Source organism: Leopardus geoffroyi, chromosome D3 (assembly GCF_018350155.1).
Source record: "Leopardus geoffroyi isolate Oge1 chromosome D3, O.geoffroyi_Oge1_pat1.0, whole genome shotgun sequence".
Lineage (NCBI taxonomy): Eukaryota > Metazoa > Chordata > Mammalia > Carnivora > Felidae > Leopardus > Leopardus geoffroyi.
The window spans coordinates 14,217,601-14,241,170 of NC_059339.1; the positions used below are offsets into that span (position 1 = coordinate 14,217,601).

The window sequence follows — 23,570 nt, forward strand, 5'->3', positions numbered from 1 at the left end:
AATGAAACCGGTGGTACGTGTCACGGGGTGGATGAATCCCAAAGGTGTTGTGTTGACTGAGCTGAGCCAGACATAAGGGTCGTACTGTGTGATTCCATTTATATAGAGTGCAAGAGGGGCACCTGACTGGTTCAGTCGGTAGAGCCTATGACTCTCACTCTCGGGGTCATGAGTTCAAGCCCCGCTTGGGCACGGAGCCTCCTTAAAATAATCAGGGTGCAAGAACAGACGAAAAGAGACCATAGTACTCTCAGAATGCATCATATGGGTGGAAGAACGAATACAAAGAACCCAGGGGGAACATTCCGTGGTGGTAGACATATTTTCTATCTTGACCTGGTTGATGGTTACATGGGTAGCTTGTTGGTCGAAATTTTTAATTAAAGATTTCTGCGTTTTACTGTATGTTTGTGACAGTCGAACACAGTTCCTTCACACGTGTGTGCGTGCACACACATGCGCATTCGTGCACACACACACACACACACACACACACCGCGTCATGGGGAACGAATCATAACCCAAGAATTCTGCAGTCTCCAAATTGCCTTAAGTGGGAAGGCACCAGAAATACATTCTCACACAGGCTTACACAGTTTGCCACCTATGTGTCCTTAAAAAAAAAAAGTACCCCGATATAAGCCCCAATTGACCAAATAATGAATCAAGGTAAATAATCCAAGAATGCGGTGGAGAGGATGGTGGTTTTTAAGCACTGGTACTGAGTGATAAAACCAGGAAAATGAAAAGATAGATCTATTTTTTTTTGCCGGTGGTTATTGACAATGCAAATATCAAATAATTATCTGAAGCAAGATCTAGTCCGTGAAACTATTTTATGATAATAATAATAATAATTGGAATCTAAGCCTCCAGAATACAGTGGCAGAAACAGGGAAAACAAGGGAAGAAATAAAATCTTAAGCAAATGAACGGACACAGGACAAAAGGTGAAGGTATAAGGAGGGTCATCAAGTTACTGACTGGAGAGAGGAAACGATGTAAGAGTCTAACAATAGAAGATCGGAGGACGGAATATTATGAAGGTCATAGACCTATGTCCTCTTCCTCATCTGGTGCCTTCTTACAGGGTGGGGGGTCCCTTCACCTCAGAGTCTCAGGTTCCTCATCTGTAAGCAGGATCGTTCACTCTAATCTGACAGGGTCACTCATCATTTGTTCATTCATTCAGCAAATGCTTTTTGAACGCCTCCTAAGTGCCAGGTGTTGTGCTAGGTCCCGGGGACACAGAGTGGACACTTCAGCTACCTGCACTCATGAAGCTAACATCTGACGTTCTGGTGTGTCTGGGGATAACGGGGATCTGGAGAGAAATAGGACAGGGTAGGGACATGGTGGGGAGAGGGGATGCTGGGTGGTCAGCAAAGGCCTCTTTGGTGAGGAATCATTTCATCAGAAACCTGATGTCAGTGGGGGAATGAGACATGTGGATACTTGGGGGAATAGGTTTCTAGCTGGAGAGAACAGCCAGTGCAAAGGCCCTGAGGTATAAGTATGCTCAGTGTGCTGAAGAAACAACAGTGTGGTTTGAGCAGAGCCAGTGAGAAGGGAGCGATAGGAAAAGACCCTAGAGATAATGGGGGCTTTATGGACCATGGTGAGGACATTGGACCTCACTCTGAGTCTTCTCGGAAGTCACCGGAAGGTTTTGAACAGGGAGTGACATCATTTGACTCCTATTTTCATGGAATCCCTCTATGTGGGAGAATAAACATAGCGGCACTGTAAGAATATGATCAACGACCATGGGGAACACACAGAGTCTGGCACACAGCCATGCTCAATAATGTTTTTTAAAACCTTACTTCCCGTGCACGCAGGAGAAAGCAGGATTCTTTTTGTTATAAGGGGTGGGAAACGAGGAGGCACCTTAAATGTCCATTTGGTCCCTTATTTTTCTAATTGTGCTCCTTCCAGAGGGCCCTGGGTGTGCAGTGACTGTTTGCAAGGCCTGATGGACCTGCCGGGCTTTGCTCTTGTGGCTATGACTTCTGCCAAGCTCTGAGCAGTGCCTGCTATGAGTAAGTATGTAATAAGTGTGAAATCAGTACAAAAAGTCCAAATTGGTCCCTGTTGCTACATGACACGCTGGCACCAGAAGCGGGGGCAGGGTGCATTTGATCTGGAGGAGGCCAGAGAGAACAGTGGTTTGCCTCCCCCTCCCCAGGAAGAGCGCCCCCCCCACCCCCCGCCGCCCCACCGGGTCATCTCTCTGCTTTGCAGGTGCTTGTCTGTAACCTTCCTGAACCCTGTCCAAAGTCCTGGACTATTATGGTGCCAGCGGAGTTGAAGGGACACCGTGCAGCCATGAACAGTATGAACTTCAGAGCCAGACAGACCCGGTCTGAATCTTGATTCTGCCACCTCCCAGCTGCGTGACTTCAATCCTCTCCCTGCCCCGGGCCTCAGCTTTGTCATCTGCAAAATGGGGATGGTAATAATGGTACCCACTTGGCTAGGTTGTTGGAGCATTAAATGAGACCATTCCACACCTCTCCGCATCTCGTAGACAGGACCCAGTGCCGTGCATAGGGCTACAACAGCGAATGGGACAGGAATGGTCCCTAGCCTTGACAGGGAGGGGACACTGGCACAAAGCCAGCCCTGAATAGTATGAATCAGTTGTAATAACTGAATGACAATGTTCATTCTCTCCCCTCTTCTCCAAATAGTCCAAAGACCCATGATCCCAGCATGGATAATCAAGCTCCTCTTTTAATGCCTCTGGCCTCAGTTTCCCCAGGCTTGTGGGAGGCTTGCTATGATCTTTGCAGGAGGGCCACTGTGCACTGAGTCAGCCTGATCCTCTTCCACAGACCTGGCCCCATCTGGGAGGACCCAGCTCTTTTGTGCTCTCTCAGGACCTAGGAGATGTCCCAGAGCACACGGGCTGTGTTTGTTGTTTGTCAATTGGGAGAGAGGCTTTGCCAGCGAGAGAGGTTCACTGAGACGAGCTCAGGGCACGGATCTCAAAAATTTGCTTTTAGACCAAATAACAAAGCCACAAGAGGGGCCCTTGGTCCATGCTTAATATTCGAACTTGAGGGAAAAAAGGTCCTGAGACTTTTCTGGCCAAGCCACTTGGGTTTTCCCTGGGAAAATAGACAGGAGGATTGATGGAGAACCACTGGGGGCTTGTCAAGCTTTGGCTACTGATGAATTACAGGAGACTCAGCTCCGGGGGAGAGATGCACGTGCCCAGCGTAAACAGCCGGGCCTCCTTCTGTTTCAAGGACAGATTATGAAATAATAGGCCTTCCTTTCTCCACTATCTTATTTGAGCTTTGTGACAACCTACGAGGCAGGCAGGAGGGGTCTATTTTACCTGTAATGGAACTGAAAAAAACAACCAACCAAAACCGAGGTCCAGAGAAGCTAAGTAACTTTCCAAGGCTACATAACTAAGTAACTGACAGCTTCTCAGAGCCAGATTAAGTGCTGGTGCCACCATCCACGAAGACTGTACATAAATACCGGACCTGGGCGTGGAAGGAACACGCCCCCATGGCAGATGACAAAAAATGACAGCAACATTTTGTGACTCTCCCTAAGTTGGTGGAGTTTACCTCACCGCCCCTTGAATTTGCACTGGTTGTGTAACTTGCTTGACCAACGAAATACAGCAGAAGTGACATTTCCTAGCGCCCCGTATCCTGTACCACTACATTTACAAGTTCAGAATCGCCTGCCGGAGGCTGAGAGGCTAGCTGGGGTAGGGGCAAACCATCCTAGCTTAAAGCTTTCCAGATCAGCCAGCCCCCAGTGGATCTGGTTAGCTGACCACCGATGCATGAACGAGCCCCCCTGGAAACCGGAAGCACCACTCAACCTGACCCAGCCTACAGTGCCAACTTGCGGCATTAGGAACTTAAATAGTGACTTAAAATCATAAGCATTTGCATTTGGGGGTGGATTGTTACACAGTAGAAGCTGACTGATACATCGCAAGGAGAGGCTTCGGAGGGCCATCAACGACCCACACCTGTCCGACTTGGAACATCCGTAGGGATAGGCCCTTATCCCCTCATGAGGCCAGAGCCTTGGTAATTGCGTCTGACGGTCAGTTCTCCTGGGTACCCCCCCAGCCTGCTTTCAAGCTGGGACCACAGATGCCTCTTACGCAATAAACAGACGTAGCTGTATCCTGTTTGGAGTAAGCACTCTATAAGCTGTTCGCCAGTGGACTAAATCTAGTGTGGTGGTTAAGGGCATGGACAGTCTCGTCTCAAATGTGCTCATCAACAGTCACACTCCCTACCTCTCCGAGCCTCAATTTTTTAACCTGCAAAACGGGGAGTATTAAGAGTCCCCATCTCATAGGGCGTCCGTGAGAAAGGATGGACCTAATGGCATAAGCCTCTTGCTACGGGTCTAGCATAGAGCCAATGCCAACATGTGTCAGGTGTTAGCACTTCTGGGCCTTTTCTCATTGCAAGCTCCAAACAGCAGCCCACACAGCGTCTTGGTTTTTTCCCCTCTATATTTCCAGGAGGAGAACATGACATCCTCATCCTGCGGCAAAATAAAGGAAGTAGAGAAACACATAGCCCAGGGGCTCTCAACCTCAGCACCACTGACATTTGGGACCTGATGATTCTTTGTGAGTGGGGGAGGGCTGTCCTGTGCCTTGTAGGTTATTTGCCCGTGTCCCCAGTCTACCCACCAGACACAAGGAGCACCCTCTGCCCCAGCTGTGAGTGTGAGAGCCAAAAATGTCTCCCAGCATTGCCAAATGTCTCTGGGGAGGGGTGTGGGGGGCAAAAGTGTCTTCAGTTGAAGACCACTGACATAGACACCCTCTTATGCCCACAAACCAGGGCAGAATTTTCTCCATCGCGGAGGGCAGCAGAAGGTGGAGAGAGGCAGCTAAAAATAACGGCTGCCCAATCAAGGATCATAAATCACCACAAAGGGAGCTCTCTCGCCCAGATGATGCCATCTGTTTCCAAGTCGGTGGTGGAGGTGCCCGGGGAAGGCGGCCGGGAGGGGAAGGCAGAGCAGGGAGGAGGTGGGGAGAGCAAGGAGGCAACGGAACCAGGTTGGGAGGGAGGGGCATTTGGAAGGCTGAGATGAAAAGAGATCACGTCTTTGGTTGGGTTCCCCAGAAGCAGACCCTGAGATGAGGATTTGTATGGCAGTGATTGATTGGGATACGTGTCCACGAGAAATGGCAGGGGAGAAAGGGAGATGGGAACAGGGAGGGAAGGTGACCAAGAGAGGGGTGTGCTATCAGTAAAGTCCCCAGAGGTCGGTCTTGTAGGGAAGTGCTGCAGACAGTGTAGACAAGACCCCAGAGTTGTCCCCCTTAGGGTGTGAGGAGGCCACACCCCTCCCGCTCAACCACCCCCAGGAGGATGCAGGTTCCCAGATACTCGGCTTCTCTCCCAGGCAAAGCGGGTTCCGGCTGTTGGGAGTGAATGCACACGGGGAGCCAGTGTGCACAAATATGGTGAAAAAATCGTAACGGATCGGTGCAGGGCACTGACCGCGTCTGCTACAGACACTTCGAGAAAGAACTCGATTGAAGAAATATTAATGCACAGACGCATTTGTCTTTTCTCGAACAAAGTGCCAGGTACTGTGCCCATCACTTTATGGATATGAGCCCGTTTCTTCCCCCAGTAACCCGTGAGGTGATGTCTTTATTCCTCCTGCTTCAGGGGAAGTGGTGAACTCCACTCTTCCTTGCACTGGATTCTTAGCTGTGAGTACGAGATTACAGGGCATGGGGGAGGGGGGGTGGATAAGGAGGGGCACAGATGAAGAAGAAGAACTTTCAGAATCGCCTGGGACGAGGCAGAAAGACATGCAGGGGCTTGCTGGGCTCTTCTCTCTCCATTTCCCTGCCCTCTTTCCCTTGCTTCCCTCTGTCTGGGCAGATTAGAGCTGCCTTGAAGCCGACTCAGCCAGCCTGGCCTCTGGAGAACAGCCCAGATCAGCGCCTTTAGGTGCCGGGGCTGGAAAGGGTAGCGGAGAGCTTAGGACCCTCCGTGCGACCACCCTAGGTGCCCTGTTGCACCCAGGGGATGCTGAACCCACGCCCGCTCCTCAGCTCCGGCCGATCGTTCCAGGTGGGAATGTGGAGGATCCAGCGCGGCCAGATGACCTGATCTAAAATTTTTTTTAAATGTTTATTTATTTTTGACAGAGAGAGAGACAGACAGAGCATGAGCGGGGGAGGGGCAAAGAGAGAGGGAGACACAGAATCCGAAGCAGGCTCCAGGCTCCGAGCCATCAGCACAGAGCCCGATGCGGGGCTCGAACTCACGGACCGCGAGATCGTGACCTGAGCTGAAGTCAGATGCTCAACCGACTGAGCCACCCAGGCACCCTGAGCTTTGTTCTTTTAGTGTAAAATCTCCTGAATTTTATTTTTTTATTTTTTTTCAACGTTTATTTATTTTTGGGACAGAGAGAGACAGAGCATGAATGGGGGAGGGGCAGAGAGAGAGGGAGACACAGAATCGGAAACAGGCTCCAGGCTCCGAGGCATCAGCCCAGAGCCTGACGCGGGGCTCGAACTCACGGACCGCGAGATCGTGACCTGGCTGAAGTCGGACGCTTAACCGACTGCGCCACCCAGGCGCCCCAATAAATTTTTTTTTTTAATTTTTTTTAATTTTTTATTTATTTTTGGGACAGAGAGAGACAGAGCATGAACGGGGGAGGGGCAGAGAGAGGGAGACACAGAATCGGAAACAGGCTCCAGGCTCTGAGCCATCAGCCCAGAGCCCGACGCGGGGCTCGAACCCACGGACCGCGAGATCGTGACCTGGCTGAAGTCGGACGCTTAACCGACTGCGCCACCCAGGCGCCCCTCTCCTGAATTTTAAATCGGGCAACTCACCCCCAGAGCAAACCCAACAAGATATAGCACTGCAGGCTGAACAGAATGTGCCCGCCTCAGAGCTGTTTGCGTGTGACAGCTGGCTTCTCGGGTCAGGACAGAAGGACCATGGAATGGCGAGACCATGATGCTACATCTTACTGTATGGGATCCCACCCTTTTTAAAAAAGGTCTCTCTTTCTCTCTTCCAATTTTGTCCTGTCCGCTCCCCATTCCTGTTACCCCCTTTCACCAAAATGTTACACATGACAGACTTTCCAGCTTGCCTCAAATATATCCTCGCCATTTTGTGCCTCGGTGCTTTCGGACATACAGTTCCCTGTGTCTGACGTGCCCCTTCCTCGCTGCTTCCCTTCTGGCTCAGCTTCTACTCCTTCCAAGAGGGGCAACTCGTTGCTAATTTCTCTAGACTTACACAAAGCAGAGCCAGGCCAGCCCCCCACACCTCTAATACAGAACATAACTCCCGTGTTTGTAAACGTGTACTTGATGTATACCCATACTTAACCCTAGGAGGGGAGGAATGATACATTTTTTGAGCAACACAGTCCTGCCCGTACAGTAGGTGTGAACACAACGTGTGGAGTGAATGAATGAGTGAGAGAATAAATGAGTGTATGAGACTACATTCCCCCTTGGGTGTGGCGGACTGGCCTCGAGAAGATTCACACGCTAACAAGGGTCAAGGTCAGGGTTTGTGCGCTCCGTGTGCTAGTGGGGGAGGGGCAGAGAAAGAGGGAGACAGACGATCTGAAAGCAGCCTCCGCGCTGACAGCAGAGGGCCTGGCGTGTGGCTCGAACTCACGAGCTATGAGATGTACGACCTGAGCCGAAGTCAGATGCTTAACCGACTGAGCCACCCAGGCGCCCCAGCAAGGGTTTATTTCCATGTCATGTGGTCAGGGACTCACGTGGGAACAACCACAATCCTGGGAAAGCCTGAGTCTTACGGTGAAGGCTGGCCCTCAAAATCCAGCCAGGCAGTCAGATCTCTCCCTTGGGAACTGAAGCCCCCAAAACGTTCAGAAACGGTCCTGCGTCAGAGATAGGGAGGAGATGGGACAAGGAAGCAGTCAGGGGTGCCAGAGGCATAGATATGATGCTGAGAGGACGGGGGTGGGTACCCCACAAACGTGTTGTTATTCTTAAGCGCTTGGCACGGGAGCTTGGAAATAGAGCTGTCCTCAGCTGAGCCTTCGGAGGAGACTTCACTCCGGGCTGATACCCTGACTGCAGTCTCATCAGAGATCATGAAGCAGAGGAACCAGCTGGGCCAAACCCAGCTTCCTGATCCAGGGAAACTGCGACCATAGCTGTGTGTTGTTTTAAGCCATTAAGTTTGTGGTGACTAGTTTACGTGGCAACAGATAAGTAATATATCTTATATATTTAATAAGTATATATAATAGCTAAAGTTGTTAACAGTTAACATATACATCATATATCACTTAGTCCTCTATCTTTCTATCTATCTCTTGTCTATACAGTCCTGAGGCCAGACACCCACCCACTGGGCTCTCCAGGAACGGAAGCCATTATTTTCACGTTACTGGTGTGGGTGGGAAAGAGAAAGCCACAGGCTGCCCGTGCATTTCCCAATCATGACAAACACCCCAACTGTTTTTGCTTTTCTGTATTTTCCGATGTGTCAGCAAAGAACCCAAATATATGCAAAAATCCGCATTGGCAATATCCATAAGCAAAGCAAGTCTGGCTGAACCGACTTCAGGAATTAAAGGCCGAGTTCCTGAAAACACCCGAGAGGACATCCTTCTCTGTATCTGCCGATGCACCTCTCCGTTCTCAGCAGTCCTACCAAGGGCTCCAGCCTCCTCTGTCCAGTCCCTGCTATTCCTTCCTCTGGGAGCCCCCTTTGTGCCCTTCCTTACATGGCTCATGCTTGGTCATCTTCCAGGTCCCAGGTGAGACCCGCCTCTTCTAGGAAGTCCCCCTGGCTCTCCCGGGTTGGGTGAGATGTTTCCTTCACGCTCCCACGGTGGCCTGCCTCATCCCACTGATGAGGGACGGAAGCAGAAAAACGTTCACCCTTAGCTCGGCAGGCTGAACTTCAGCCTGCACCATTCCGATAAGGATCAGATTCGTGCCGGTGGCTACGTTCTCCAAGGGTCTCATGGCTGCCTGCACATCTGAAGGACAGTCCATAGCGAACTGGACGATAAGCACCAGGGAAAGCTTGCAAAAGTAATTTTACGAGTAGAATTTCGAAGAAGACACTGATAATCTGCTGTTTCCCGCACGTCCCCTTCCCCTCGAACGCTCCTCGTCTTATCACCAGCTTCGTACAGCAAAAGGGCAAGCCCTTTCTGCCCACGGGTCCTGTCTCTGTGCTACTCAAATAAACTTACTAAGTGGCACCATACGTGTCCAGAATTCTTCCTTGGCCGTTGTGCTCCGTGACCCTGCAACACAACCACACCCCCCAGGTCCCCTCACTGAAGTCCTACATGTCTCCCTAGTGCCGGCAGGCCTCCTTCTGCCCGGAGCAGGAACTTCAAAGGCAGGTACCCGTTATCTCTGAATCTCTGAACCGAATGACCGTGGGGTCACTCACACAGTCACCAAGATGCAGTGATAGGGTTCCAAGCAGGGACGTTCCGTTCATCGGACAGCTTTTAACTTCTGGCCAGCCCCAGGCTATGGCACCTGCCGTGCGCCATGAATCAATATTTAAAACAAGTCCCTTCATTTTCCTAGGACCAGCACACTTGTATTGCCCTGTTGTGGGCTGGGTGTTAAATGCGGCCCCATTAGCTCATTGCAAGCATTTAAAATACAGCAGCAGGTTTTTAACACTCTGTTTAGAAATTTCCTCCTTTTCCTGTATCCCGGGAGCTTCAGGAAATGGGGATGGTGTGGATCTCTCTCGAATGCTGAAAAGCCCCCGTTCCTGGCTCCCACTGTTGCCACCCCTAGAAACACCTTACTAATTCCCCTCTTCCCCGGGGGCAAACTTGCCCTGACCCCTCCAGTGCCTTCAGCGGGACAATTTCCTTAACCAAATTAAGACCCTGCCCAGGATGGTCAGGTGGGCGGTACCTGGGCTGGGCCTCACTGAGGGCTCTTTACCAAGTCTTGGCAGAAGAGGCCCCTCCCTACCAGGCAGAAGGGCTGTGCTCCTCCCTGCCCAGGCCTCCTACCTGGGGAGACCCTTCAAGGCTCCTCCTCTTCCTCCTCCTTCTGCTTCGGAGCTGGGCGGGCAGATCCCGTGGGCGCCTTTCTCCTTGCTTTCCCAGAGGCCTGGCCCCCTCGAGCTCCTGGCAGCCTGGCACTGAGCAGGTCTGCCCCCCGGCCCCGGCAAGCCCTCCCTCACAGGGCCCCAGGCCGTGAGAACCAGCCCAGGTGAGTCCTCTGGGGCCCTGTGACCTGGACCCAGATGTCCCCATGATCCTGGGACTGTACCTGAGATGACAGGGCTGCAGCTGAAGGGAGGGGGAGAAGGTGGAGCTCCAGGCTCCCCCCTCCCTCCCCGGGCAGGGCACAGCAGCCTTTCACAACAGGGAGCTTGTTAAAACACTCAGGGCACCCGCGTGGGGGTCTCCAGAAATCTGTATCTTTAACAGGTGCCCCAGAAATGCTCACAAACGGGCGAGTTGGGGCAAGAGCGAAGGCAAGTTCGGCAGCGCAGACCCCCTCGTTAGCAGGACAGAGCGAGCAACGTCAGGAGAGGTACCAGCGTTCGCGGATGGAGGGCCAGCCGGAAGGAGACAGGCAGCGGCCTGGTCGTCTCCCCCTGAGTCTTTGCCCGACTTGTGATTACATACTTACCTGTTTGTTTACTTGTTCTTGCTGTGTCCCACACTAGAGTGTTAGCCCTAGGAGGGCAGGGACTGTGTCTTCCCAGTTCACACACAGCAACGTCCCAGGCCTAGCCTAGTTCCTGGCACATAGTAGGTGCTCAATAAATATTTGTGGACTAAATGAACGAATGAAATGGATGCATGAGAGCAGGGACTGGCAGACAGGCAGATAGGCAGATGGATGGATGGATGGATGGATGGACAGACGGACAGGCAAAAGAGATAGAAAGGTGAGTGGACAGGTGTATGGACAAGCACCAGGTCTGGTGTCCAGGCAGGCTCCTGCCCAGTCCCCTGCCCTATTTCTCCACCCTAAGAATCCTTCTAAACCTTGAAGCAGCCCCCATTTTCTTTGCCAGCCTGGCCCAAGGCCCTCCTACCTCCTCAGCAGCTTGGGTTCTCCCTGAGTCCACTCCAGACAAAGGAAATCTACCCAGAGAGAGAAGGTGCCTCCTGGGTCATGCCAGAGAGTTCCATAGGCCAGGTCATAGCTGTCCTGAATAGATCTCGAAGCCTCAGACCCAAAGCTGAAGGGTGTGCTGAGGGCAGGGCTCTGATTCAGCAGCTGAGGCCCCAGGAGACTACCTTCCTGCCTTCCAGCCTCGAGATGGAGGGAGGTGTCATACTTTGTAAGAACCACACATAATAAAACAACCACTTCACATATTCCTACTACCCTGCATTAACCCTGATTAACATTTTGGCATTCTAGCTTTTTTCTAGACATATGCCTAAAAAAATTTTTTTTAAATGTTTATTTTTGGGGAGAGACAGAGACAAAGCGCAAGCGGTGTGGGGGGGGGGGGCAGAGAGAGAGGAAGACGCAGAATCCGAAGCAGACTCCAGGCTCTGAGCTGTCAGCACAGAGCCCGACATGGGGCTCGAACCAACGGACCGCAAAATCATGATCTGAGCCGAAGCTGGACACTTAAATGACTGAGCCACCCAGGCGCCCCTAGGCATGTGCTTTTTAAAAAAATAAATTTTAATTTTTAGAGCGGTTTTAGGTTCGCAGCAAAATTGAACGGAAAGTACACAGAGTTCCTATATCCTTCTGCCCACCCTCCCAACCTCCCCCACAGTCAACATCCTGCACAGGGTGGGAGGTTTGTTACTATTGGTGAAGCTGTGTTGATACATGGTTATCACCCAGAGTCCATAGTTTACATTCAAGTTCACTCTTGGTGGTGCGCATTCTATGGGTTTGGACAAATGTATAATGACATGTATCCACCATCACAGTATCAGATAGAATACTTTCCCTGCTCTAGAAATCCCCTTGCTCTGCCTATATATCCCTCCCTCTCCAGTACCTCCTGGCAACCACTGATTTTTTTCTTCCCCCTAGTGTTGCCCTTTCCAGAATGTCCTATAGTTGGAATCGTACAGAATGTAGCCTTTTCAGATCGGCCTCCTTCACTTAGTAATAGACATTTAATGTTCCTTCACCTTTTTCATGGCTTGCTAGCTCATTTCTCTAAATAACATTGCATTGCGTGGGTGGGCCACACTTTATCCACTCACCTACTGAAGGGTATTTTGGTTGTTTCCAAATCTTAGTAATTATAAGTAAGGCTGCTGCAAACATCTGTCTGCAGGGTTTTGTGTGGACAAAAGATTTCCACTCCTTTGAGTAAATACCAAGGAATGGGATTGCCTGGATTGAAAGGTAGGAGTATGTTTAGGCATATATTTTTATTTTTATTTATTTATTTATTTATTTAGGCATGTATTTTTAAAAACAACGTGCTTAATATATGAATACATTGTCCCCCTAAAAACGTGGCTGACATTATTAAGCACCTACGTATGCCAGATGTTTCTCTGCATTTTTTTTTTCAACGTTTATTTATTTTTGGGACAGAGAGAGACACAGCATGAAGTGGGGAGGAGCAGAGAGAGAGGGAGACACAGAATCGGAAACAGGCTCCAGGCTCTGAGCCATCAGCCCAGAGCCCGACGTGGGGCTCGAACTCACGGAGCGCGAGATCGTGACCTGGCTGAAGTCGGACGCTTAACCGACGGCGCCACCCAGGCGCCCCTCTGCATTTTAAACAAAGTATCGCACGTCATCGGCACAAACACTCTTTGACAAAGGCATCATTGCCCCATGTTACAGATAAGGAACGCAAGGCCAGAAGAGATTAAGTAACTAGCCCAGGGTCACACACTCATGGGGCCAAGATTTGAACCTCGGGAAGTCTGACTTTGGAGTCCGGCTCGTAGCCAACTATGCTAGAAAAAATTAGAAAATGACAGGTAAAGCCAAAGTCCCCTTTGACCCCCTAGCCTAGACCCTAGCTTTCCCTAGCAATGAGGTCCCAAGGGCGGGGCTGAGGGGGGTGGCCCGCCCTGAAAGCAGGAAATATGAGCGGTCTGTAGAAAACTGTGCAGCAATAATAAAACCGACTGAAGTCAGTCTGCTTTTTATTTTCACTGAGCAGTGTCTCTTTTAACCAAAGTCAGTGATCAAATAAATACTCCTCCCTGAGAAAGTATTTTGTTTGTCTAAGTTGTAAACCACTGCTGCATTACTGTTAAGTTTTGAGAGTAAGTTTCAAAGCAGCCCATTTTTATCACTTTTAGTGAAGGTGGTATTGTACCTGGAAGCCAATTCAGAGAACCCGCTGGTTAGACACTGGATCCCGACACAGGTAGACTCAGCTACATTTCAAAAGTTCCCAACACTTTGGAATTGTTCAAAGTCACCTTTGGGTTCGGTTTGTGTCTCCAACCTCTGGGATAATATATATTCCTACATTTAAGCAGTAGGTTCAAAATAAACAGTGATTATAGACACGGAGAAACAACAGGAACAAATTATTCCAGTCACTCTTTGTCACTACCTGGAGTGGCATTTAAAACTTATCTGTGTTTAAAACTTGAGTGAAATGGAGAACAAATCGCTAGGTATAATATTTTTTGTTCTCTGTTTTGTAAGGCACAGATGTTTCACTCATTCACGATCATCTTTCACATTGAAATTCATTCTTTAAAAACCAAAGACCAAACCATGAGAATAATAATTTTTATTATAGAATTGTTATTGCAAGTAGTCTTGTCATCTAGAGGAGTGTTAAAAATTGATCTGTTCTAGGTATCAAATATCCTCTAAGGTTAACTGCTTCCCAGAGGCACTCTGTGCCGTGATTTACTTGTGTATGTTTCCAACCTTGCTTTCCGTGGATACATACAAATACAGGTATCCGTAAAACATACAGAGTGTTATTTTGTATATGTACAGATGTTGAAACAGACATTAATATTATCCCCTTTTCCACTTTGCCCTGTAACAACTTTCTTTTCTTCCTCTACAGGATGCGTGAGATCTTGTTACATGAAGGCTCACAGATCTACCTCTTTCTTTTTAAATTGCTGTATCCGTTAAAGAAACCACATTTTACTTATTCACTCCCCTCCTAATGGGCATTTAGGCTGTTTCCAGTTTTTTACTATTATAAACAACGTGCCCCTTGGCCGCAGCTGCTCTAGACATGGCAAGGTCAGAGGCAGGCTGAGTTCTCCGGTTAATAGGTCCTGTCAGGTGCCATCCTGAAGGCTGTTCCAGCCTGTAGCTTCTGACAGTCCAGGGTTATTTTCACCCTTGCCCTTTCTCCAGACAGCCCAGGGCCAGGCGAGGCTCAGGATGCCTTTCTCATCTCAGGTGGCATCTCTTCCATGGATCCCGTGATCCAGTGGCTGTCACAAACCCTGCACCACGAGCCTCGTGATCTGGGCTATTTAGGCAACCTCGCCCACCCTAACACACACACACACACACACACACACACACACACACACACACACACCATCCCTTGGTCAGTCCATGCCAGTGAGAGATTTCCAGGCCTGATCATGTTCCCCTGCTCTGATTTCCCGGGCTGGCAGCTGGCGCTGGGGATCCCAGGGGCTGTTCTCATTGCCTGTCTACACTCGAAGCTTCTCTCTCAAACATTCCCCTGGCGGTCCATGGCCCATACCTGCGAGGTACAGTAGGCATGATTAACTCTCCTCTCCCTTTTATATACATGCCTGCCTCCCAAGCTAGCCTGTGATATCCTTGAGAGTAGGGACAGTGTCTTGTTCACTGGGTCCCCAGAACGTGGCACAAAATAGGTGTTGGTACACTGGAGAGTTAACAAGTGATAAATGAAATAATTACAGCGACTCTGTTGGGCACCATTCTTTATGTGCATTTTCTCATTTAATCCTCACACAGTAGTAGAGTAGATGCTCTTGTGTCTCCTGTGAGGTAGGTAATTAGCCTTATTTTATGGTTGAGAAAACCAAGGCTCAGAGAGCTGGAGCATGTTGCCTGAGGCCACACAGCAAGTTCCTCCATGAGCAGGATCTGAACCAAGATGTGCCTGACCTCCGCTGGGGATACTCTCTAGCTCCTGCCATCTGAATAGGTCAAGTTTGGGAGTTTGGAGGTGAGACAGGCACCATGTGCATCCTCAATTCCTTAGCCATATTAGAAAGCCTTAGGTTCCCACCCTCTCTCACCAGGATTGCTGTGAACACCTGCTAACTGTAGGTCTCTTGCCTTCTCTTCATGCCCATCCAGCTGGGTGTCCATCTGAATTTATCTGCCTTCTTCCTTGACTCCCCACTACCCAAGTTCCATAAGCTGTCTGGCAGCCCTTCCTTGACCCAGACCTGCCTGTGTCCCAGGCTCACCTCTCTTGATCACTCACCACCCCAGCTCCATGTTCCAGCCACACCTGGCTGCCTTCAGTTCTGTGGTTGGTTGCCCCTCCCTCTTCCTCACCCCAGGGACTTTGCACATGCTGCTTCCTCCACCTGGAGCACTTTCCCCTCTCTCTCCCTCCCTCTGTGGACTCAACCTTCAGATCCGTCCCATGAAAGCTGCCGGGATTCTCATTGGAAGAAAAGTCTGGCCCTTGTTATCAAGCTGCAGCCCTGATCTGGGGTTTGGGATCACCTGACTCAGCCCCAGGGACTAATCTCAGCCATGGGGACATATAGCAGCAGTGGCAGAGGAGGGGGGAGAAAGCCACGACTGGCGGCCAAGGTTGCCCTGGCCGTGAGGCTGGACCCCATCGCATGGACACTGTGACTTCTTCTGTGCCTGCATGGAAGGACCTCCCTCAAGAACTGCCCTGGAAGGGAGAAAAAGCCAGTGTGTTTTTGTTTTTTTTTTTTTTTTTTTTTTTGCAAATGCTGGGAGAATGATGTCCACAAGAGGGACAGGGGGAGGACCAGGCAGGGGACAGCATGTCCAGTCCAGGACTTGTTCCATTTGATCTTCAGTCTTCAGAACAGCCCAATGAGTTCAGCAGTCTTGGTCCCATTTTATAGATGAAGCGTTAGGGGCTCCGGAAATAGAAAAAGATTGTTGAGAGGCACAAGCCCACTTAAGAAAAAATGGGAGTGGGGCACCCTCATGGCCACCTGGCTCTCCTCCCGGACCACAGACCCTTTTGTCACTCAGAAGGCCCAGCTGCCATCGTGGGCTGGTCGGTGGCACATGGTGCCCTTGTGATGGGATCCAGCTGGGGACAGACGGGGTCTGGGCCCAGGGCCAGGAGGGGCCTGGCCAGCAGCACCAGGGGACAGGGAGTCCCTGGGCCCAGACTCTCTTTGTGGGGGGCCTCCCTGTCGGTGGCTTCAGCGCCAGGATCCCGGCGGCCATGGGCGATTCTGGGATCAGTGGCTGTGCGAGGAGACTGAGGCTGGACAGGTGGCCCCTGGGCACCCTCACGTGGGTGGTGGGGGTCACACCATGCTTCTCAGGCCCCTGGAGAAGGGCCCGTTCTTCGCAGGCAGGGGGGAGTTGTCATTCTAGACAGCCTGGGGGCCGCTCTGCGATGCACGCCTGAGCTGGAGGTGTGGCCTCAGACGGCCACTGGCCTCATCTCACGTCTGGGCCGGGGCCGGGGGCCCCCCACCCCCTCCTGCCTGCAGCTGCAGGTGTCGGAGAAGCGCGTCTTGCTGCGGGAAGATCATGGTGCGCCCACGCCTCACGTGGGTGACGTGCCCTGTGTGACAGGCAGTGGCCCTGCCTGGCAGTGACCGAGGGTGAGAACGTGCTCCAGCTGGAGGTGGATACACAGGGCATCCACACCCCGGGCCCCGCGCCGGCAGCCTCAGTGGATGCCGTAGCGCGTCTACACCTCAGGGACCTGCCCGAGCCCACAGACACACGGGCTGGGCCTCTCACCCAGGTGCGCCCTTGATCTCCAGCCTACCTCGGCCGCGTGAGGAGTCTGGCGGTGAACCCAGACCCTATCACCTTGCCTCGCTCTGTGGGCATCCAGTGGGCAGTGGGGACCAGGGGCTGCCCAGTCGCCCAGTGCAGCTGGCCCTCTGGGACTCTGGCTCCAGGCCCCAGCAGCCACGCAGGAGAGTCCTCAGGGGCCCCTGCCTGGGGTCCGCAAGAGATCTACTGCAGGTAGGCTCCCACCTCCCAGAGCTTCTGGCCCCTGCACTCAGCCCATGTCACATTGTTGATGTATATTTATCTGGACTCTAGATTCTAGGGGTGATGGATCTTTATTTCCAGAAATGGTGTAAGTTGTACCTAACTTTTTAAAGAAGTATTTTTAAAAAAACCACCGTAAACTGGGATTTTTAATACGTTTTGTCTTTCAACTCTATTATGAGATTTGCTTCCACCAATTTTTAATAACATAAGAAATCTGCCCTGCTTCTTAAAAATTAAAGTAACTTCTGGGGCGCCTGGGTGGCGCAGTCGGTTAAGCGTCCGACTTCGGCCAGGTCACGATCTCGCGGTCCGTGAGTTCGAGCCCCGCGTCAGGCTCTGGGCTGATGGCTCAGAGCCTGGAGCCTGTTTCCGATTCTGTGTCTCCCTCTCTCTCTGCCCCTCCCCCGTTCATGCTCTGTCTCTCTCTGTCCCGAAAATAAATAAAAACGTTGAAAAAAAAAAATTAAAGTAACTTCTGTTAAAAAAAAAAAAAAAAAAAGAACCGAAAAACACGAATTGGGAGTGGGGCAGAAGTGCCCTGGCTGAGGTTTCTTGAATCCTGATGTACACATGGGTCACCTGGGGGGGGGTCTTGCTGAACTGTTGATTCTGATTCTGCACGTCTGGGGCAGAGCCTGAGATTCTGCAGTTCTTTCTTATTTATTTATGACCATTGAACTGTAATTGACATGCAGCACTGTGTAAGTTTAAGGTACGCAGTGCATTGATGCGACGCATTTATATATCGCCCTACGATTAGTCAACACCTCTATGACGTCACATAATTATTATCTCTTTTTTTGGTGGGAATAATCAAGATCTTGTCTCTTAGCAACTTTGAAGTTTATAATACAGTCCTGTTGACTCTAATCACGAGATGCTATATTTCTAACCAGCTCTCAGGTGGACCACATTTTGGGCAACCACGCTATTCGATAAGGTGCCTTTCAAATATAACAACAACCCCCCTTTTTCAAATGCAGTCTTGTGCCCTACATCCCTGAGGAATGTCTGAGTTACGCTGACCTTCAGATCCATGGTAGAAAGTTTAAAAGTCTGTGTAAGGAGGGGGCACCCAGGTGGCTCTGTCGGTTAAATGTCGGACTTCAGCTCAGGTTGCCATCTCACGGTTCGTGGGTTGGAGCCCCGTGTCAGGCTCTGTGCTGACAGGTGGGAGCCTGGAGTCTGCTTCGGATTCTGTCTCCCTCTCTCTCTGCCCCTCCCCTGCTTGCACACATTGGTGCTCTCTCTCTCTCTCACAAAATAAATATTAAAAACATTAAAAAAAAAAAAGTCTGTGTAAGGAAAAGCAACCCCCTGAAACCAACACGTATTTATTGAGCACTTACTATGTGTCAAATCCAGCCAGGCAGGCCTGTGTCTGTTACACCTGTGCTGGTTTCCTGCGGCTGCTGTAACAAGGCTTAAAATAACAGCTACTTATTGTCCTATAGCTCTGGAAGCGGGAAATCCTTAGTCAAGGTACCTGCAGGGCCACATGTCCTCTGAAGCTTCCAGAGGACAATTCGTTCCCCGGCTCTCAGTTTCTTCTTCTTTCTTGCCGATCACATTTATTTTCTTATTTTTTTCTTTTAACAAACTTTTTGTTTTGAAATAATTACAGAGTCACAGGAAGTTGCAACAATTGTATGGGAAAGGGGGAGGGGCGGTCCTAGGTACTCTCAGCCTCTCCTGTTGCTGGTGATCCTTGGTATTCCCTGGCTTCCTTCCCCTTCTAAGGACCCCCGTCATTAGACTTGGGCCCACCCTAAAGCCAGGGTGACCTCATCAAGAAGTCCTTAACGTGATCACATTGGCAGAGACCCTATTTCCAAATAAGGTCCCATTCACAGGTATGGGGGAGCTACGACTTGGATATATCTTTTTTGGGGGACTCTGTTTAACCCTCAGGAAGAGGTAAAGATAGGAATGGGAATGAAAAGCGTCCAACTGGATACTGAACCCCATAGATTCACTACTCTAGTGGGTTGTGGCTGGAGGTGCCCAAATCGACCCCCACCTTCTGCAGGAACCCACTCCTCCCCACCCCCCACTGACGATCCCCCCCCACCCCCCCCGACGATGGGTCCAGTTCACCCCCCTGACGATGGGTCCCCCCTCTCCCTTCCTGACCCCTCAGTACTGATGACACTGCCCCATTCTACAGAACGTAGTATTTTCCTACAGAATCTAAAGTCACCGACTGGACTGCAGGATCCCAGGGGTCATAGACCCGAGAAAAGCCCCTCATCTTTTGGTACGAGGTGAGGACACGCTGGCTACTTTTAGCACTGGAAGGTTAAGATCACATGAGCGTCCGCCTTTACCTTTTCTTTATTCTTTCGTGATGCATGTGAACCGATTATTCACCCCCTCAACATGCCGGGCGCTGGGGTAGAGCTGACCCCAGTCCCAGGCTTAGCGAGAGGAGGCAAAGGCAATGTCAGACCCTGTCTCAGGCACTGCTTCTCTTGAAATCCCAGGGAGCATTCTCTTTGGAGCTCTCTGGTGTGGGTGCCTTAAACATGGTGCTGGGGAGGCCACCTGCCACTGAAACGCTGCTCGCCCTGACTTCGTGGGGGGTTCCAGCTGTTGCCTTCTGTCTAGCCCAGGGAAGTTAGTTACATTGCACAGTCAAGCCCAGACTCCCGAACATCCCTTTGGGGTGAGGCTCCGCCAAAGCCACCCACAAACTGGGTCGGGGCTGAGAGTCATGAGGGGCTGAGAGCCCAGGACCCAAACATTTGTCCTTTGGACTCTGCCAAAGTCCTCTCCAGAGGTGGGACAGGCAGGGGGGCCAAGCCCTAGAGGTTACCTCTTCTCCAACTGCTGCCAGGGAGTGTGGAAGCAGGGACCTTCCTCCACAAGGCAGCCCTTCAGGACTCTGAAAGTTGCTCTGACATCTTTCCAGACCATCTTTAAGAGATTGGTGAGGAGTGGGACGGTCAGGCAGCTGCGGCCCAAATCTGCATGTCCAGAATCTCCTGTGGCTCCCGCTCTGGGCCAGGTGTCTCTGAGGATGGTCTGCAGCCACTGGCACCACAATCACACAAGGACCTGGTAAAATGCAGATTCCAGGGCCCCACCCCAGCCTTTCTGAGTCAGAATCATGACCAAGCAACCTGGACCGCCACACAGAACCTCACACTCAGAAGGGCCCCAGGCTTCTGCTGAGATTCTCTGCCGCCATCTTGAAATGCTCATTAATTTCTGAGCCCCACAACTCGTAGAGCCAGCCCTGGTTAGAATCTCTGGAAGTGGGGCCTGGGAATCTCCTTTTTCTTTTTTTAGCCTGGTCCTTGGGCGGGTCAGATTTACGCTCAAGTTTATGAGCTGACCCCCTAGGGATTCTAAAGTATGAGAGCGCAAAGGTGGGGGAAGTTTCTGAATCCTCTCGCTTAAGAAGGTAAAATGCATTGAACACTGTTTCTTTTCCAAACCCCCAGCAGCTTGCCCGCCTGACCTTGGCCACTCAATCCGCTTGTCTGTAGGGGTGTCTTCTTTCGTCTACAGGAATCAGTCTCAAAATGCCCAGGTACCGTACTCTTCACTTATCTGGACAAGGGAGAGTACGAGGGAGGGGAGGAGGAGTGGTGGGGGGTGGGGAGGGAGGGGAAGAACCACAACCCAGTTCTGGTGACAGGCGTGTGTCCTTTACACTTGGGTTTGGGACATTCATTCGTAACCACGTGCCCTCTCCCTTCTCCTCCTGCCATTTTCTTCCTCCTCCTCCTCTTCTCCGTTGACCACTTACAGAAGGGATCACTACTTTCAAACCATTCTTCCTAAGTTGCGATGCAGTCCCGTCTCGTGGGCTGAATTGTGCTCCCCCCGGCCTCTGATTCAGGCACTGAAGTCCTCACCCCTGTAACTGATAACGTGACTTTGTTTGGAAATAAAATCATTGCAGATGTAATTAGTTAAGAGGTCCAACCGGGGTGTGGGGGGCAGTGCGATATGACTGGTGTCCTTAAAACAGAGCACATACGAAGAGCGAGACACACACAGAGAAAGATGATGCACAGGAAAGTTAGGGCCTTAGCCGCTTCTAAGTCCAGGAACACCCGAGGCCACCAGAACCAGGAAAGGGCGGGGGGCAGATTCTTTCCTTGGAAGGACGGCCCCTTGCCAGCACCTTGATCTTGGACTTCCAGCCTCCAGAACTGTGAGATGGTACATTTCTGTGGTTTATGCCTCCCAGTCCGTGGCAGTCGTAGCAAACTAATATATCTCTTCTTCAAGACGGTCAATAGCTCGCAGCCCAATCACAAAAGAGATACGGCCCCTCACATTTCAAAAGTGGGGCCATGGCGCCCAGAAGTGTCAATAATATGCTTGGTGGCCCCCAGCACGTCCAGCCCTGACAAGGCTGAGACTTGGAACAGTCTCTTTCCTCCAGGCAGCCTCTTTCTTCCTTTCTGCTGTGATGCATCTCCCACATCTCGTGGGTGGAGGTGACAGAGGGAGACAACGCGTCCACCGGCCACGGCTCTAACTGACACGATCTGGTCGTTCAGTCGCAGCCGCCATGGATGGTGGCTGAGCCCATTCGGGGGCTGAAGCCGCCCACTTTGGCGTGTCTTTCAGCCTTGCGTGGGGGAGGACACCGCCATCAGGCTGTCATCTGGCGCCTCTCGGCCTGTCAAAGTCACGGGGGAGAAAAAGCCACTCCCGCATCCCTCCCAGGAGACGAGGACCCTGGACAACCGATTTCCGATGGCTTTCTTTCTCCTGTTACCAGCCAGTCTCAGAATTCGAGGAATGATTCAAGGGTGTCCTTGGGCTGTCACTAAAATGTTGTCCGCTGTTCTCTGCCCCTGCTAAAAGAGCAGGCCATGTATTGCCAGCCTGGGAATCTCCGAGAGCTCTGGCAGCAATGGGCTGAGGGAGCCTCAGGTCAGTGTGCGGTCCACACAGCGTGTCCCGAGGCAGGGAGCACAGCCCACTTCAGGGAGGCTCATTTTGGCCACCCCTGAGGTCTTACTAGAGGAGTGGGGGTTCGCACCGCATTCACCCTGCTTCCTATCTAGCCCCGTGAGCTCGGGTCCTACAAGGGCACTGTCCCACTGCATTGATCTTTATGAGCCACAAGTGGCCTTCAGTCACGTTAATCCTCTCTCGTTAGAGACACAACTATCAGAAGTAAACGGACTCAGATTCAAATCCTGGCTCAGCCACTTCCTGAGTGATCCCCGGTGAGTAACACCACATCTTTGAGCCTCAGTGTCTTCGTCCGGAAAATGGAGATCATAGCTGAGATGGCTTTGTTTGTTTAGAAAATGCTAATGCAGGGCGCCTGGGTGGCTGGGTCAGTTAAGTGTCCCGACTCCTGCGTTCGGCTCAGGTCACGATCTCAGAGCCATGAGATCAAGCCCTGCATGGGGCTCCGAGCTCTGTGTTCCCAGAGCTGGCTTAGGATTCTCTCTCTCTCTCTCTCTCTCTCTCTCAAAATAAATAAACTTAAAAAAAAGAAATGCTAATACATATCAGAGGCTATGTGCAATGCTCAGAACACGGAAAATGTCCAAGCAAGGGTGGTGGTGGTTGTTTTTATCAATTCACAGACCCTTTAGAGCATTTTCTTGCTTATCCATAGAGAGACTTTCAAACTGGATCATCTGTGGTCCCTTGGGTTTCCAAAATCCAAAATCACCAAAATGCTAATGTGAGCAATTATATGACTTACACCTTGGCCCTAAGACCAGAAGGTCTGACCTTGCACCTGCACTGGGGTGCAAGCCTCTTAAAAAGGTATACCCAATTCGAGGTGCAGATACATTTTTTTTTTTCTTCGAGAAAGTTTCTGGCTGTTATCAGATTCTCAAAGGGGTTCTATGTCTCCCAAGGGATCATCTCTGGAAATGGTCTGAGCAGGTTGCTTGTGCCTAAGGGACAGGAGAAGGGACCCACCGTTTACCAAGCCCTACTATGTGCCAGGCTGACATACATCATCCCTGTACTAACAACTGGATAAAGTAGACCCTATCACTCTCACTTTCCAGTTGAGGAAACAGAGGTTCCCGGTGCTCAAACTGGGGGATAGACACTGGCCTTGGTCTCTTGCCTGCCCCACGGCTGGCACAGGCCTCTCTGATGCCAAGCTGGGCTCCATCATCGGCACTGAGCTCCCTCTGGGAAATGGAGCAAGGTACCCTAGCCGGGAAGTGCATGCCCTGCCCCTGGTCAGATCTCAGCTCGAGCTTCACCCCACGGAGTTTACCACTGACATATCAGGGACCACGGGACAGCCCCTCTCCAATTCTGTGAACGACCTCCCTTCAGGTCCACAGAGAATCCACAGCCCTGAGTGAAGCGTCCACCTCTTCTCCAGAAAGTACCTGGCACCTGGCTTAGACCACTCTCAGTCCCTCTCCGTGCTCGCGGCATGCCGTGCCAGAGGCCATGCAGTGGTTAAAAGCCTGGGTCCTGGAAGCAG

At 51.1% G+C, this 23,570-nt stretch overlaps 1 protein-coding gene and 2 long non-coding RNA genes across 4 annotated transcripts in view; 2 read left to right on the top strand and 1 right to left on the bottom strand.

Moving 5' to 3' along the window:
* The window catches only part of NOS1 (nitric oxide synthase 1), a 184,413-nt gene that overhangs the window by 149,622 nt on the left and 11,221 nt on the right, over positions 1-23,570 (bottom strand). The gene's annotated exons all lie outside the window — the stretch shown is intronic.
* LOC123587306 lies at positions 1,513-2,512 on the top strand. Its single transcript, XR_006707221.1, has 2 exons — positions 1,513-2,042; positions 2,245-2,512. It is a non-coding gene; the product is annotated as an uncharacterized LOC123587306 (long non-coding RNA).
* Positions 10,033-10,807, top strand: LOC123587305. Its single transcript, XR_006707220.1, has 2 exons — positions 10,033-10,228; positions 10,450-10,807. It is a non-coding gene; the product is annotated as an uncharacterized LOC123587305 (long non-coding RNA).